We start from the raw sequence: 14,930 nt of genomic DNA, 5'->3' as shown, positions 1-14,930 counted from the left end.
AGGAGGGACTCTTCTTTTTCCTCCACACCTATTATTCTTAGGTTTTGTCTTTTTATGTTGTCTTGAATTTCTTGGATGGTCTGTGTCAGGAATTTTTTAGATTTAACATTTTCTTTGACAGATACATCTATTTCTTCCATTGTATCTTCCACACCTGAGATTCTTTCTTCCATCACTTGTAGTCTATTGCTTATGCTAACCTTTGTGGTTCCTGTTTTATTCCCTAAGTTGTTTCTCTCTACAATTTTCTCCATTTGTGTTTTCTTTAAGTTTTCCAATTCTATCTTCAGGTCTTGAGCCATTTTGTTGATTTCCCTCACTTGTCTGACTGTATTTTCCTGTTTTTCCATCAATTCCTTCAGCTGTGTGTTTGAACAATCCTCTTTTTCTATTATTTTATTCAGTGATTTAATCATTTCCTCTCTATAGGCCACTGTTTGGCTGTAACTTCCTCTATTTCTTTACAGATGGCCACAAACTGTTTGTTTTTATCTTCCTCTATTTCTTTATGCATTTTATTTGTTTCCTCTGTTATCTTCTTCATGATCAATGATGCTAGGTCCTGTACTTGCATTGCAATGATGCTGGGGTGTCTAGGGCTACCTGTCTCTGGAATACTGGGATCTGGAGATGCCATATTGCTCTGGCTTTTGTTGGTTGAAGTTTTATGCTGGCCTCTACCCATTGGGTTATCTTAGGTTTTTGAAGTTGGTTTCTGGTTTTTCCTGGAATCCTGTGGTTGAGAGAATCCCTTTGGCAGGAAGTTTTTTTTTTTTTTTTTTTTTTTTTTTTTTTTCTGAAGGAAGCCTCCTCAGCTTTTTGGGTATAGTCACTGGATGGCTGGTGTTTTTCAGGAGTTGTTGTCACTGCTCACCTCAGGTGTAGACATCTGAACTGTGGTCCTTATTAGCCGAGAGGCTCTCCTCACACCAGGAGAAGTCCTGAAGAGAGCTGCCCAGTTTCTTGCTGTGAATTTAGTGATCTGATGCTGTAACCTATGTGTCCCATGGTTTGGTCAGTTTTGTTAGGGATAAGTGGTTGCCCCATGGAGCAGTATCTGGGTTTGATCTCGGGGATCCCGGCTTTTGAAGGTCTGAGGTTGGGGCTCTGTGCCCCAGTACCCAAGCAGTAATCTATGGCAGGTGAGTACTGCTCTCCTGATAACAGCAGGCTATCTGGTGCATAGCAAGTCCCTGGGTTGGGCCAGTCTATGGGATCTTTTCCATTGATATATTGGGTGGCCTAAGTCCGTCCCCTTTGCTTAGTTCCCTGTGAGAATTTCTCCAGACAGTGACACCAAGTCTCTGGTGTCCTGGGGCACACAGTTCTATCTGTGAGGAATAGTTGGTACAAAGCAGGTCTCTGGGCTGGAGGCACACATGCCTGCCCGCTAGCCTACAGGAGCTGGGTGCCCAACTACTCTTTGTGCTTCCGGCCTGGGGCCAGTTCAGTGATGGAGCTTGTACCTGCTGGTCTGTGAGAGACTTTCCCCAGGAAAAGCCTGGCTGTCCCAAATCAGTACTGTTTCCATCCTTCCCTGTGGGGACCTCTCCCAACAGGAACTCCGAGACTGTGTTGCACTAGGGCATGCAGGTTCAGCTCTCTCTGTGCAAGAGAGCTGGACACACAGCCCATCTCTGTGCTGGCACTGGCAGTGGGAGCCCAGTTCAGTGATGGAGCTCTTATGCGCTGGTCTGTGAGAAACTTTCCCCAGGTAAAGCCTGGGTATCCCATGTCAGTGCTGTTTCCTTCCTTCCCTGTGGGGCCCTCTCCTGACAGGAACTGTCTCTGTTGCACTAGGATGCAAAGCTCCATCTATGCTAGAGAGCTGGCACACAACTCCTGTCTGTGCTGGTGGCAGGAGGCCAGTTAAGTGTTGGCGGCAGGTACCCGTGGTCTACAAGACTTTTTCCAGGGAAAGACTGGGTGACCAGTGGCCAGTCCCACTCTTTTCCTTCCCTTTGGGTTTTTCTCGTGACTGGGACTCCCTGTCTCTGGTGTTTTTGTGCCCACCGATGAGCCTGGGAAGGTGATCAGGATACACAGGCATGTGGCTCTGGTTTGGGGACCTAGTGCCTGTGCGACCAAGGATCTCTTCCAGGTTCTGGCTGGGTGGCCTGAGCGTGGACCCGCTTGATTCCCACACCATGGGGGTTTCCTCTCACTTGGGAAACACTATCGCTGTTGTTTTAGGGCCCAGAGTTCAGTCTCTTGGTTGCTGTATTGAAAATGTTGTCCTGCTTCTTAGATGCAATGTTCTCCTGGTGTTCTCCTGGCCTTCCCTGATCTAAACCTTTCAATATATACTTACAGGATTTTTCTCCATACTCAACTTTATCTTTTGCCTATATATGTGTTTCCGTGTCCTGCCAGACACAGGTGTTTCCTATAGCCACAATGGCGCCATAGCAGCTACAGGTGTTCAACTCTGATCTCAGGGATTTCCAACAAGCTACAGGTGTTCAACTCTGACTTCACAGACTTCCAACAAGCTGGACCTGTACCTTCCCTCCCAGCCATGGATGTTCTTGCAGACCCTGGAAAGCATCAAAGCAGCCTATTCTTCCTGGAATTCGCCAACATTTCAGCCTTTTGACCTCTCTGCAGCATCCAAAGTGTCAGCAGGAAGTAGCCAGAAGAGAATCTATACCCATTATTCACTTGTTGTTAACAAAAGTCTGAAGTGGTGTGCTTCAGGACCAGGATAAGCAGCTCCAGGTTCTAACAGCATTCTCCAACCCTTATCTGCTGCCTTGCATGGTGGGCAACTCTCCATTGACAACCCTCTAACCTAAATTTTCCAGGGCAGAGGCTTCTCTTACTCTTGACCTTGCAATCTGACCATTTTGTTGCTATAATTCTTCTTTCTCTCCAGCTCTTGCATGAGAACCAAGAGCTGCTTTCAATGAGCCTAAATTTATATATTTTAACTTACCTTATAAAAAGCACAACCTCCCCATTTTTTAATTATAGAAAAAGGGAGGAATGTTAGTAGTTTGGAACACAAGCTGCTTCTGGGTTACCCAGAAACCTATGATTATGTCATTATGTGTGGCCAGCCAGCCAGGTGGCCTCAACTGGAAAGGCATGGTTACCTTCCCCCTTAAAGGGCTGATACCAACATGTGGTCTCTCTCTTACTTTCCCCCTCATTCTCTCTTACACTCTTTCACTTTCTCTCTCTCTCTCTCAGGGTGCCACACCCCCTTTTTCCTCTCTCTCTCCCCATCATGTCCTGCTACCCACTCCCTCCTTACCCTCCTAATAAATCTCTTGCAGAGAATATCGATTGCCTCCTGCTTCTTTTTAATTTTTAACAGTGCCCACATCAGAACAGGAGCAGGAGCAGTAAACACTTGTAGTGGCTAAATCATCTTTTCAGCCTCCATAAAAGAAGTGGTCTCTGTTTTTCTATGTCCAGCTTAGTGTTACTATGCTCAGTGAGACTGTTTCTTTGTGCTGTGATATTTACATGCCCCAGCCCCTGCTCCCCCACTTTACATTCCTTGCTAGGTGCCACCTACTTTACAAACACCTAAGGGATCTGTGGATCAAGAGCCATGCTGTTCTGCCAATGTGTGTATGCACTGAGGGGTAAAAAAGAGATTTATTAAGAGGGTAAGGAGGGACTGGGTAGCAGGACATGGTGGGGAGAGAGAGAGGAAAAAGGGGGGTGTGGCACCCTGAGAGAGAGAGAGAGAGAGAGAGAAAGTGAAAGAGTGTAAGAGAGAATGAGGGGGAAAGTAAGAGAGAGCTCACATGAGGAACTTAGCTCATGTCTGTTTCCCGGGCAGACAGTTACAACTGGGGTGATGCCTGCATATCAGGGTGTGTTTTCTACTGGTGCTGTGCAGTGAGCTAAGACTGCCTGAGCTAGGCAAACTCTTAACAAGTAAGGCTCTGTGGAGGGTGGGTGCAGCACCTCTTGCTGGGCAGGAAATGAATTCTCTTGTTTTGAAGCAACAGACCAGCTGGTGGTTTGCTGACAGTTCTGATACATGAGAAAAGCCTTGACACAGAGGCCACCCACCAGCAGTGACCTAAAGGAAACATGATAATGACCTAAAATAGTCTCATCAGCTACTTCAGCCTCACAAGGCATCACAAATATGCCCCTGAAGCAAATTCTTAGATTGCTCTTTCAAATGCAGATGCTGAGAATGGCCGTTTTGCTAAGCACACTCTTAGCAGGACTCAAGGTGACACAGAATAATCTCAGATACATAAAACAAATGTTCATTTTGCTTTAATTTCTTCTATTTTAAAACCAATTGCATAATTTTTAGGTATTATTAAAAGACACACTTAAGCCATAAAATGAACAAGCTTCATCCCCATATTGTTGCTGTCCTTTTCCCAAACTCCCTATTTGCCTGCTAGTCAACACCTAACCACTTCCAAAAGATGCCACTCCCTGGGATCATCACACTGGAGTCTGGATTTATACATAGAAATCTCTGGGGACACATTACCTAGCAGTGAGTTCTCACACTAGTGAGCCATAAGCTGGTCAGGAGAAAGCAGCCTCTGCAGAGGAAAAAATGTCTCACCTCCAGCAAAATAGTAGCTTCCTGGCTTTTGGGGAAACCCTTAGGGGACAAACATTTCCAAATGGCCTTTATTCTTAGCAGAGCTGCAAGCAAACATCAGGCTTTCAGTTGGAGGGTTACCCATTTCAAAGACAGACACTCATGGATGCTCCTCTTTGAAGTAAGACTTGATAGTCCCTCTGTCCTGGTTAAACATTATTTTACTTTCCTCTGTAAACACAAAGAGAAGCCAACCTGGAAAATAACACTAAGCACTCAGCGAGTATTACATAATTCCCTTGGCTGAATCAGTGATTTGAAAAACCCACTGACTCGGAAAATCTCATACTCAATCGTGCAGAGAAGCCGTGATCAACTAGAGTTGGAGCCATTGAGAATCCTTTCCTGTAATGCTGTGTGACTTTGTTATCTGACACCTCTATGTCTCAGGTTCCTTTCAGGTAAATTGGTAACAGTAACCATACATGTGTAGGTGGCATAAATGTGCACACACATGTGTGCGTGTGTGTGAGTGTGTGTGTGCAGGCATGTGGATTTGTTGTCAAACCATGTCTTCCTTCTTGTGCTGCTGTGTATACCACTGTCATAGGTACCTTAAAGCACAGCTGGGCCCTGGCTTCTGAACATTCTCCTTTATTGCCTTCCATCTCAGCACAAGAAAGCTGGGCTCACAAGTGCATGTTCTCTGGTCTTCACTTACCACAGGTTCTGAGAATCCAAATCCAAGTCCTCGTGATTGCACAGGGCTGGCTTTACCTCAACCTTGTTTCCAGAATAGCCAGGCTTCTTTCACTTAGCAAGCTTCACTCCAGATCAAGCAGTTGGTCATAATTCTCCACAGTGGGGAATTCTCTGGCTGCTCACAGTTTAGACACTAAGCCAGATACATTCAGGGTTGTTTCCAGTCTAGGACAATTAAGAACAAAGATGCTGTGGACATTTAGGTGTGTGTTTTTTTTTTTTCTTTCACTTTGATAAATAACTAGAAGTAAGAAAGCTGGGTTATACTTTAGACATAAAAAAGATTAAAACAAAACAAAACAAACAAACCAAAGTACACTTCCAAGCCGCTTTCTGAAGTATCCAACCTTTTTTTACTCTTCATTCATTTTTTTTTTATCATTATTATTTGTGTTATTCTGGGCTGTGTCAAGTGTCGGTAGGTCACAGGGAAATTTTGGGGACAGTTGGCTTTCTTCTTCCAGTGTGTGGGTCACAGTTATTGAACTCAGATTATTGGGTATGACATTATTGTTGGGTATGAAATCAGGCACCCTCAGAGGAGCCACCTCTCCAGCTCATTTTTATTTTCAGTGTATAAGGACTCTGTATCCTGGAGATCCTTATAAAATATGATGTAACCATATTTTTTTTAAAATTTCTCTAGCCATTCTAAATATTGAATAAAAACCTCTATTGTTTTAATTTATATCTTTAATTTGCTTATTTCTTTTTTATAACAACCTCATTTATTTAAACATTTGTCCCTAAGTAAATCAAAACATTTCAACTCAGTGAACACACTTGCCAAGGTTCATTACAGAATGACCTCTGAAACTCAGCAAGCTCTAAAGATCATTGCCACTCATGGGAAGTCAAATGGGGAGTTGACTAACCTGAGTGGACATTACCTAATTATAACCACTTATTTATCTTCCTTTTTTTTATAACTACAGATAAGTAGTGGTATTTTGAGACCAACTTTCAACATTTCATAGATTGTAGATAATTCTCACTAAAGTTTACTTGTGTGGGTCACTAGTTTTTCCTGTCTGGACACACAGATTAAATAGGTATGTGCTTCATTCCTGTAACAGTTCAGCTCATTTGCATTCGTGGACAGACAGAATCTTAGAAAGCTCACCAAATAATTGAGATTCAAAATCATTCTTGGTGACTAGTACATTCACAAATGTTATTGCCTACACAGACCCTTGCTGGAATGGAATAAAATGTCCCAGTGTGCCAACAACAGAATACAGAAAGTCTGTCTCAGGCATCAGGCTTTTGAATCTTTTTTATTTCTATCTTTGCTTTAGATCCTGATCTCAGATTCACCTCCCTCCATCCTTCCAGTCCCTCCCTCTCATCTCATCTTGCCACCAGAAAAGTAGAGGCTTCCCATGGATACCAACCTGCCTTGGCATATCAAGTTGCAGTAGGACTAGGGACATGTTCTCTTGTGGCTACACAAGGCAGCCCAGTTAGGGGAAAGGGATCCAAAAATGGGCAACATAGTCAGAGAAAGCCACTGCTCTTGCTGCTAGGAGACCCACATGAAAACTGAGCTACACAACTGTTCCATATGTGCAGAGGGCTGTCTGTCTCATGTATGCTCTCTGTATGCCAGTTCAGTTTCTGTGAGCTCCCATGGGCCAGATTAGTTGATTCTTCAGGTTTTCTTGTGGTGTACTTGACCTCTCTGACTCTTTCTGTCCTTCCTCCTGCTCTTCTCCAGGATTCCCTGAGCTCTGCCTAATGTTTGGCTGTGTGTCTCCATCTGTTTCCACCTGATGGATGAAGCCTCTCAGATGACAGTTATGCTAGGCACCTGTCTGCAAGTACAGCAAAGTATCATTAACAGTGTCAGGGGTGGGCTCTTTCTCATGGCATGGGTCTCAAACTGAGCTGTTTCATCTATTTCTGCTCAGACTTTATCCTTGCACCTCTTGTAAGCAGGACAAGCTGTGGGTCTAAGGTTTCTTGCTTGGGTTGGTGTCCCTGTCCACTTGGAAGTCTGTGCTGATTACAGGAAATGTCCATTTCCACCACTGCTAAGAGTCCTAGCTAGGGTGACACTCATAGATTCCTGGGGGTTTCTAGCTTGTCCCAGAGATGGCCACACCCACTGATTTCAGTTCTCTCTCACAGTTCTCTCTCTCTTTCTCTCTCTCTCTCTGTCCTTCCCTGACTTGATCCCTCCTGCTCCTCTCTCCTCTCCAACCTAGCTTTCTCCATCCATCCACCCCCAATAGCCTATTCTATTTCCCCTACTCTGTGAGTTTCTGTGAGCTCTCCTTGTTACTTATATTCTTAGAGCCTTGAATTGTAACATGGTTATTGTATACTTTATGGCTAACATCCACTTATAAGTAAATATATATCATGTTTATCTTTCTGTGTCTGGGATACCTCACTAAAGATGATCTTTTCAATGATCATTGAAAACAATGACATCATTGTTTTTAATATTCTCTTGTGTAAATGTACCATGTTTTCTTTATCTATTCTTCCATTGAGAGGTTTCTAGGTTGTTTTCAGTCTCTGGCTATTCCAAATAGAGCTTCTATGAACATAGTTGAGTAAGTGTCCTTGTGGTATGGTGGAGCATCTTTTCAGTTCATGCCCAGGAGTGGGTATAGCTGGATCTTGAGGTAGAACTAATTCTAATTTTCTGAGAAACTGCCTAACTGCCTAACTGCTTTCCAAAGTGGTGATACAAGTGTGCATAGTGAGGGTAATTAATGAAGCACATGTTTTAGGGTGCAGTTTACTGATGTTGGGTGTGCTTTCAGAGAAGTTGGCGAGCAAGGTCTTAGTGAGGGGCCTTATTCAGTGATCCTGGTGCCATAAGGCCTCTGGAAAAGCAGGTAAAGTTTTGGGTTGGGAAATGCAGTGCAGGGTGTGGGCAAAAGCTTTTGGATGTGCTTTCAGTTGATGTCCAGGTTCTTGTTTCTATTTGCACACTTTTGCAGTCAGTTTTTCTTTTACCATTAAATTTGGAGATTTCTTTAAGTAGATTAGACACAGGCTGCTTATGGAATTTGTGACTCACAATAGTGGCTCACAGTTCTCTCCGTTGCACTGTCTTAACAGCATCGTTGCAAGGAAATCTTCCTCCATCATGTTGAGGCAAGGAACAAATAGTGTTCCTTGTATTATGTCTAGGAATTTTTGACTCACCTAGGATCTCACAGGATTTCTTCTAGAAGCTTATCAGTTTTAGGTTTATGTTTAGGTCATGTCAGCCCTTTCATCTGAGGAAAGGTACGGATCAAAGCTCAACTCCAACTATTTCCAATAATCCCAGCAACATTTGGGAGAGGTGGTCTTGTTGCTTTTTGTTTTTTGTTTTGTTTTGTTTTCTGTATGTTTGTTCATGTATGCATGTGTGCATGTGTTCCTGTGTCAGGATATCATGTAACCCAGGCTGGGTTCAAACTCTATATGTAGCTGAGAATCACCTTGGCCTCCTGATCCTCCTAACTCCACCTCTGATGCATGGGCTGTCACACTCAGATCCAGCAACCTTTTTCTCAGATGGCTCTCTCGAAAACAGTTAACCTTATGTGTGCTTCTCTTCTGGATGATCTGTAGTCCTTAGGCAATGCTCTGTAAGTGTTAATTAGGTCATGTTGATTGAAAGGGCTGCTCAAGGTCTCTCTAGCCTTAAATATTTGAGGAATACTTCATTCTATCATTTATTGAGAGAAAGGTATTGAACTCTGTGACTCTGTTGGTTTATCAGCTTCTCCTTGAGGTTTTATGAGATTTCATTGTATGTATTATGACTATTATCACGTTCATTAAAATTATGATGTATATTCTTTCCTGAGTTGCCATTATAATATTGTGAAATGAACTTTCTTATTCTTTGTAAAAAAGTCCCATTCTGAAATCTACTTGTCTACTGAACTCCAATCGCCCAGCTTGCTTGTAATTGGTGGTGTCTTAGTTACTTTTCTATTGCTGTAAAATGATGTCATGACATTCCAAGACATGGCATCTTTTTACAGCAATAGAGACAAAATGAAGTGTTTACTTAGGGCTTTCTTACAGTTTCAGAGTGTGTGTTCATGAGCATCATACCAGAAAGCATCATGGCCAGCAGGCATGGTGTTAGAGCAGTAGCTGGGAGCTCTATAAGTTGAAAGCAGAGAGACAGACTGAGCTTAGCATAAACTTTTGAAACCTCAAGCCCATTCCCAGTGACATACCTCCCACAACAAGGCCACAGCTCCTAGTCTCTTCCAAAACAGTTCTACCAACTGGGCACCAGCCTTCACATATATGACTTTATGGGGTCGTTCTCATTCAAACCACAAAATAAAACACAGAGAGAATTCTGGATACACCAAGAGAGTATGGGTGAGCTGTGTGACAATGTCAAGGGGAAAGGAAAAAAAGATACTGAAAATTAAGAGTCAGCATTTGTGCAGGTGTGCAGGTGATGTTCTATATCCTTTTATCTCCTTTATCTTCAACATATTTGAGTCTCTATATTTAAAGTATGAGCGTACATAATTGTAATTGCAGCACTTGTGAAACTGATGCAAAGCTATTGCCTGTGAAATCTGAGGGAGTCCTAGGCTACATTGTGGGTTTCAGGCTAGCCAGGGCAACACAGTGAGACCCTGCCTCAAAAATAAAGAAATAAAGCAAGTCTTCCATAGTCAGAATATAGTTAGTTCTTAATATATTTTGCATGTGTGTGTGTGTGTGTGTGTGGTTTGCACTATAAATGCTCGTATGAGCACATTTATAGGGAGGCCTGAGGCAGATGTTGGGAGCCTTCCTCAACTGCTGTCCACCATTGAGGTAGAGCCTGACAATTTAATTCAGAGCTCACCAAAGCAGCTAGTCTAGCTAGCCAGCTGGAGTGAGATCCTATTTCTCTGCCTGGCCCTTATATGAGCTTGAAGGATCTGAACTTCAGTTTTCACCCTGTGAGAGAAGTACATTTTCCACTGAGCCATCTACGCAGTTAAGTTCTTAACTTTTCATCTAGTTTGATAACCCACACTTTTATTTAAGGTATTTGACCATTTATACCTAAAAGGTCAGGTTTATATTCACTACCTGATTTGCTTTCCATTATGTGAAACTGTTCTGTTGCTTTGTCTGCTTCTTTGGTTCCCTCTCAATTATATTATATTATCCTATTTCTTCCTCTTTGTTGATGTATTTGCTGTCCTGTTTATTTAGGGGATTAAGCATTTGCTTCTGTGTATATAAAAACACCCCTTGTTTTCTGCAGTCTGCCTTCAGGTCATATTACACCACCCAATACGCAGACATCTACAACATCACACATCCTTCTCTGCATCCCAGGCTTGATAGTCTAGTTCTCTGTCCTTCCCTGCAGTGTGCTAAAAGGCACATGATACAGCATTAGTAATTTGGTCTTAACCAGCCATTGGTTATTTTGTTTTTGTTGTTTTGTTTTGTTGCTCATAATGATCATGTCCAGCATTTTCCATTCCTTTGTGTGACTCAAGATCTCTACCTGCTGTTATTTTGCTTCTTCCTAGTCAATTAATTACATTTCTCTTTCAGCATTTTTATAACTGAAAAAAAAAATCTTTGTTATGTCTTTTTTCTTTAGAGCTATCACTATTTTAGGTGGTATTTTAGATTGCAATAGTGTTTCTTTTCTAGTACTTTGAAAAGGAATGCTTCATTGTTTTCTAGGTCGACTTGAGTACAAGCAGAGAGCTGTTTTCATGGTAACTCAATTCTCACTACACGTTGAATTTTTCTGCTTGTAAGATGGTCTTGTCATCGATTTTAAGTTTTGTGGTCATGTGCAATCTTCATCACATTGCTTTCCTTCTTTGCAAACTGGTCAAGGGGTGTCTAGCATCTCCATCACATTTGGGAAATGCTGACTCTTAATTTTCAGTATCTTTTTTTCCTTTCTCCTTGACATTGTCACACAGCTCACCCATACTCTCTTGGTGTATCCAGAATTCTCTCTGGGTTTTATTTTGTCTTTACTGCTTGTTGGTAGACTGAACATTTTGCTGTAAGTGTTTGGACAACTGCTAATTGGATACATTTTGTTACCACTCAAATGTGTTTTTATCTGTAAATGTTTGGCTTTTCCAAACACTGTTGTCTCTGTTCTCCTCTTTAATACATCCAATAGGATTTTAACTTTCTCAGTCTCTGTCTGAAATGTCTGTCCTCTTTTTTGGTTTTAATTAACTATTATTTTCTCTTTATTACTTCTGCCTAGATAGCTTCAAATATGGTATAAATTCTACTTTGGTTTGCTGTTTGATAAAACTTGTTTCTTTTATGTTTCTTAGGTGTGTGTGCGTGTGTGTGTGTGTGTGTGTGTGTGTGTGTGTGTGTGTGGTTTGCCACAGTGAGCATGTGAGAAGACTCAGAGAACAATTTGCAGAAATCAGTTCTCTCCCTCCACCACATTTGCTTCTGGAATCAAACTGCAGTCCTTAGGCTTGGTGGCAAGCTCATCACCAGGTTCTGTACTAGTAGTTCTTAAGTTCCCTTTGCAAACCTTGCCTCTGATGAATCTTTGCATCCTTAGCATTGTGTTTGCTATTTTGAGGGGTCATGGGCTTATCCCAGACTAGGAGAGACTTTATGCATTTTAGAAAAGGCCCTTAAAAATTGCACACACACATGCACACACATCCCAAGAGCTTTCCTGGTTCATGCTTAAGAAATGTCTGTCCATCTTTCTCTTCCCAACTTTTTTGTTAGCAAAGACTTCCATTTATACTCTGACCAGCCCTATCCTTTGAGCCAAAGGGAAACCAATCTGTCCTCTCAAAATTAGGCTATTTGAAAAAAAAAATCTGAAGTCTCCAGGAGGGGGCACTGTGGGGACCAGGCCTGTTACAAGGTGTCCTCAGCTGAGTTGTAAAAACCTGTGCCCTCATTAGGCTGATGATCAACTCTCTGCTCCCCACAGAGAAAAGTCTTTGCCCCCAACACATTCATTTTTATTTTCTTATTTTATTTTATTTTTTCCTGAGTGTCATTAACTGTTACCAGGCCAATCTCAAAGAAAGTAAATATCCAGATATCCAGCCAGAGTTGTAGCAGCTTACACTTACTGTCACCTATCTTTCTGCCCCAATAACACCCTGCCAAGGAAACAGCAAAGAGCTGAATCTCAGAGCCAGACCAGGGTTGTGCTGAGAGGAGAAAGAGACATGGCCATAAAAGCTCAAGCTGGCACTCCTGGAATGTCCTGATTGCCAGGCCCAGGCTTCTTCCATCAGACTTCCCTCCTGCATCTTCTGTTACTGACCAGCTCAGACCAGATCTTTTTCTTCTTTTCTTTCATCTTTCTCTCTCTTTCTTTCCTTCTCTTTTCTTTCTTTTTTCTTCCTTCCTTCCTTTTTTCCTTCCTTTCTTCCTTCCTTCCTTTTTTCCTTCCTTTCTTCCTTTCTTCCTTCTTTTCTTTTTTTTCTCTTTCTTTTTTCTTTATTTTCCTTCCTTTTATCCTTCCTTCCTTTTAATTTTGCTTTAAGGGATTGAGGCAATATTAATGTTATAAAAAATGAGTTCTACTTAGGATGTTTTCATATCAACAGCTCATTTTCAAAAATGACTGTCAGTGTAATTCTGAGTAGGATGGCTTCTTTTCCCCCACTTTGCTAAATTTTATGTCACCTGTGTCATAATCCTGTCCCTGTCTGGTTGTTTTAATGAGAGTCCATCACAGTAACACAGCACAACAGGGCCCTAGATCATCTGCAGGGCTTTGAAGAGTGGCTTTGCCACTATTGTGGAAAACTGGATTCAAAATACACATACCTTCAGTCCCAGCACTCAGTAGGCAGAAGAACCTATGTGAGCTCAAGGCCACCTGGGTCTACATGGAGGGTTCCAGAGCAGCCAGAGCAATAGAGTAAAACACTGTCTTGAAAAAAAAGTGCAAATATGTAAGCCACTGATATTTTGAATAGAAGGATGCAGAGGAAAAACCTGCAAATGTGTTGTCCAATGGGACAACTCAAGAATCATGTCCACAGTATCTGCAAATTGACAACCAACCATTTGTTGAAAGACCAACATAATGAGAGCCACCAGCATCTTTTAGAGAACATCTTTTCTCTGTGCTTATAAGTCATCTTACCTAAGAACTGTTTCTGTGGACTGAATATTTATAACCTGTCCCTCTGTGGTCATCAGGTGTTTTATTTTATTTTATTATTATTATTTTTTTTTTTTTACTATAATCTGAGGAAGCCTAAGTTTATAAAAAAAAGAGTTTTTAGCTGACAGTTCTGGACTTGAGGCATAGCATGGGCAGGGCCCAACTCTGGTGAGGGCCATCTTGGCTCTATTACAAGATGATAGGAACTCATGTGGGAAAAAGAGATCACACAGAGAGATTGGAAGCCAGGGGCCGATGTCAGCTTTTTATTGCAACTCTCTTGGAAGAACAAACAAGGGTCCCATCTAGAAATGCCTAGCATTCCCTTCTGAGGACGGACAGTATGAACTCACCCAAATTGACATTAAATCCATGTTAATATAACACATGCACACACACAAACAGACACACACACAGACACACAGACACACACACACACACACACACACACACACACACACAAAATAGACCAAACAACACATAAGAGGAGAGGAAACTCTCTCATCCACACAGCAGACATACTTTAAACTTCTGCCACTTACAACTCTTTCACATTCTGTTGGGCTGAAGCATTGTTCTTACTGGCTTCCTTGGTGCGTGTCCCTATGCCTCAGCATGCTTGTAATGTTTGGTAGATGGTTTGGTGACTAGAAAACCTTCTTGTAGAGGTTGGTCATAGCTCCACTAAAAAGGAAAGTGGTTGCTTGTTTGCAACCAGCTCTAGGAGAAATCTGGCTTCCTTTGCTCACCTTAATAAATAAATGTTTGGAGGAGGCTGGAAATATGCCTCAGTGGTTAAGAGCACTGGCTGTTCTTCTGGAGGATTAGGGTTCATTTCTGAGCACCCATGTTGAGCCTCACAACTACCTGTGGCTCCAGTTCCAGGGGATCTTACCCTCATACAGACCTATCTTCATGTAGGCAAAACACCAAGCATTAAAAATTAAATAATTAAAAATTAAGGACATCATGGAATGGCTCAAGTGACCCTCATGTGCCATATTAGCCTCACCCCTGCTGCTCCCAAGTCCAATTCTCAGTCCCCTAGCAGTCCCCCCACTTCTGCAAGGTCTCCAGCAAAAAGCTATATCTCCAGCCTTTAAATTTATGGCCTTGAATTCACTAGGAGTGGAGTTCCAGGTTGGCCTCTAACTTGTGATCAGAAAGAAAGGATCTTCAATTGCTTTTTCTGTCCCTGGCACGTAACACTAAGTGGCACACTGTTGGTGCCAACCGCATCTTGCAGCATGCATTTGATCAGGCTAGAATGGATGGATTTTTCTTGTCTGTTCAATTATTCCAGAGTGTCCAAGAGGAGCAGGTTCACCATGCAGTGGCAGGGGAATTTGCGATCATAGCATGGAAGGAACCAGAAGATGCTCTTGCCAAGTAAGTTCAGAGAATGGCTCCTGAAATGCTGCTTCCTGTGGAGAGCCAAGAGAGTGCAATCGCCATTATGAGATGGCGCCGACATCCGGCCCTGGCCCTAATGAACAAACAATAGACCACGTCTGCAAGTTGCAACAG

The sequence above is a fragment of the Meriones unguiculatus genome (genome assembly GCF_030254825.1).
Source record: "Meriones unguiculatus strain TT.TT164.6M chromosome Y unlocalized genomic scaffold, Bangor_MerUng_6.1 ChrY_unordered_Scaffold_35, whole genome shotgun sequence".
Taxonomy (NCBI): Eukaryota; Metazoa; Chordata; class Mammalia; order Rodentia; family Muridae; genus Meriones; species Meriones unguiculatus.
Note: the sequence above shows the minus strand (reverse complement) of the source record.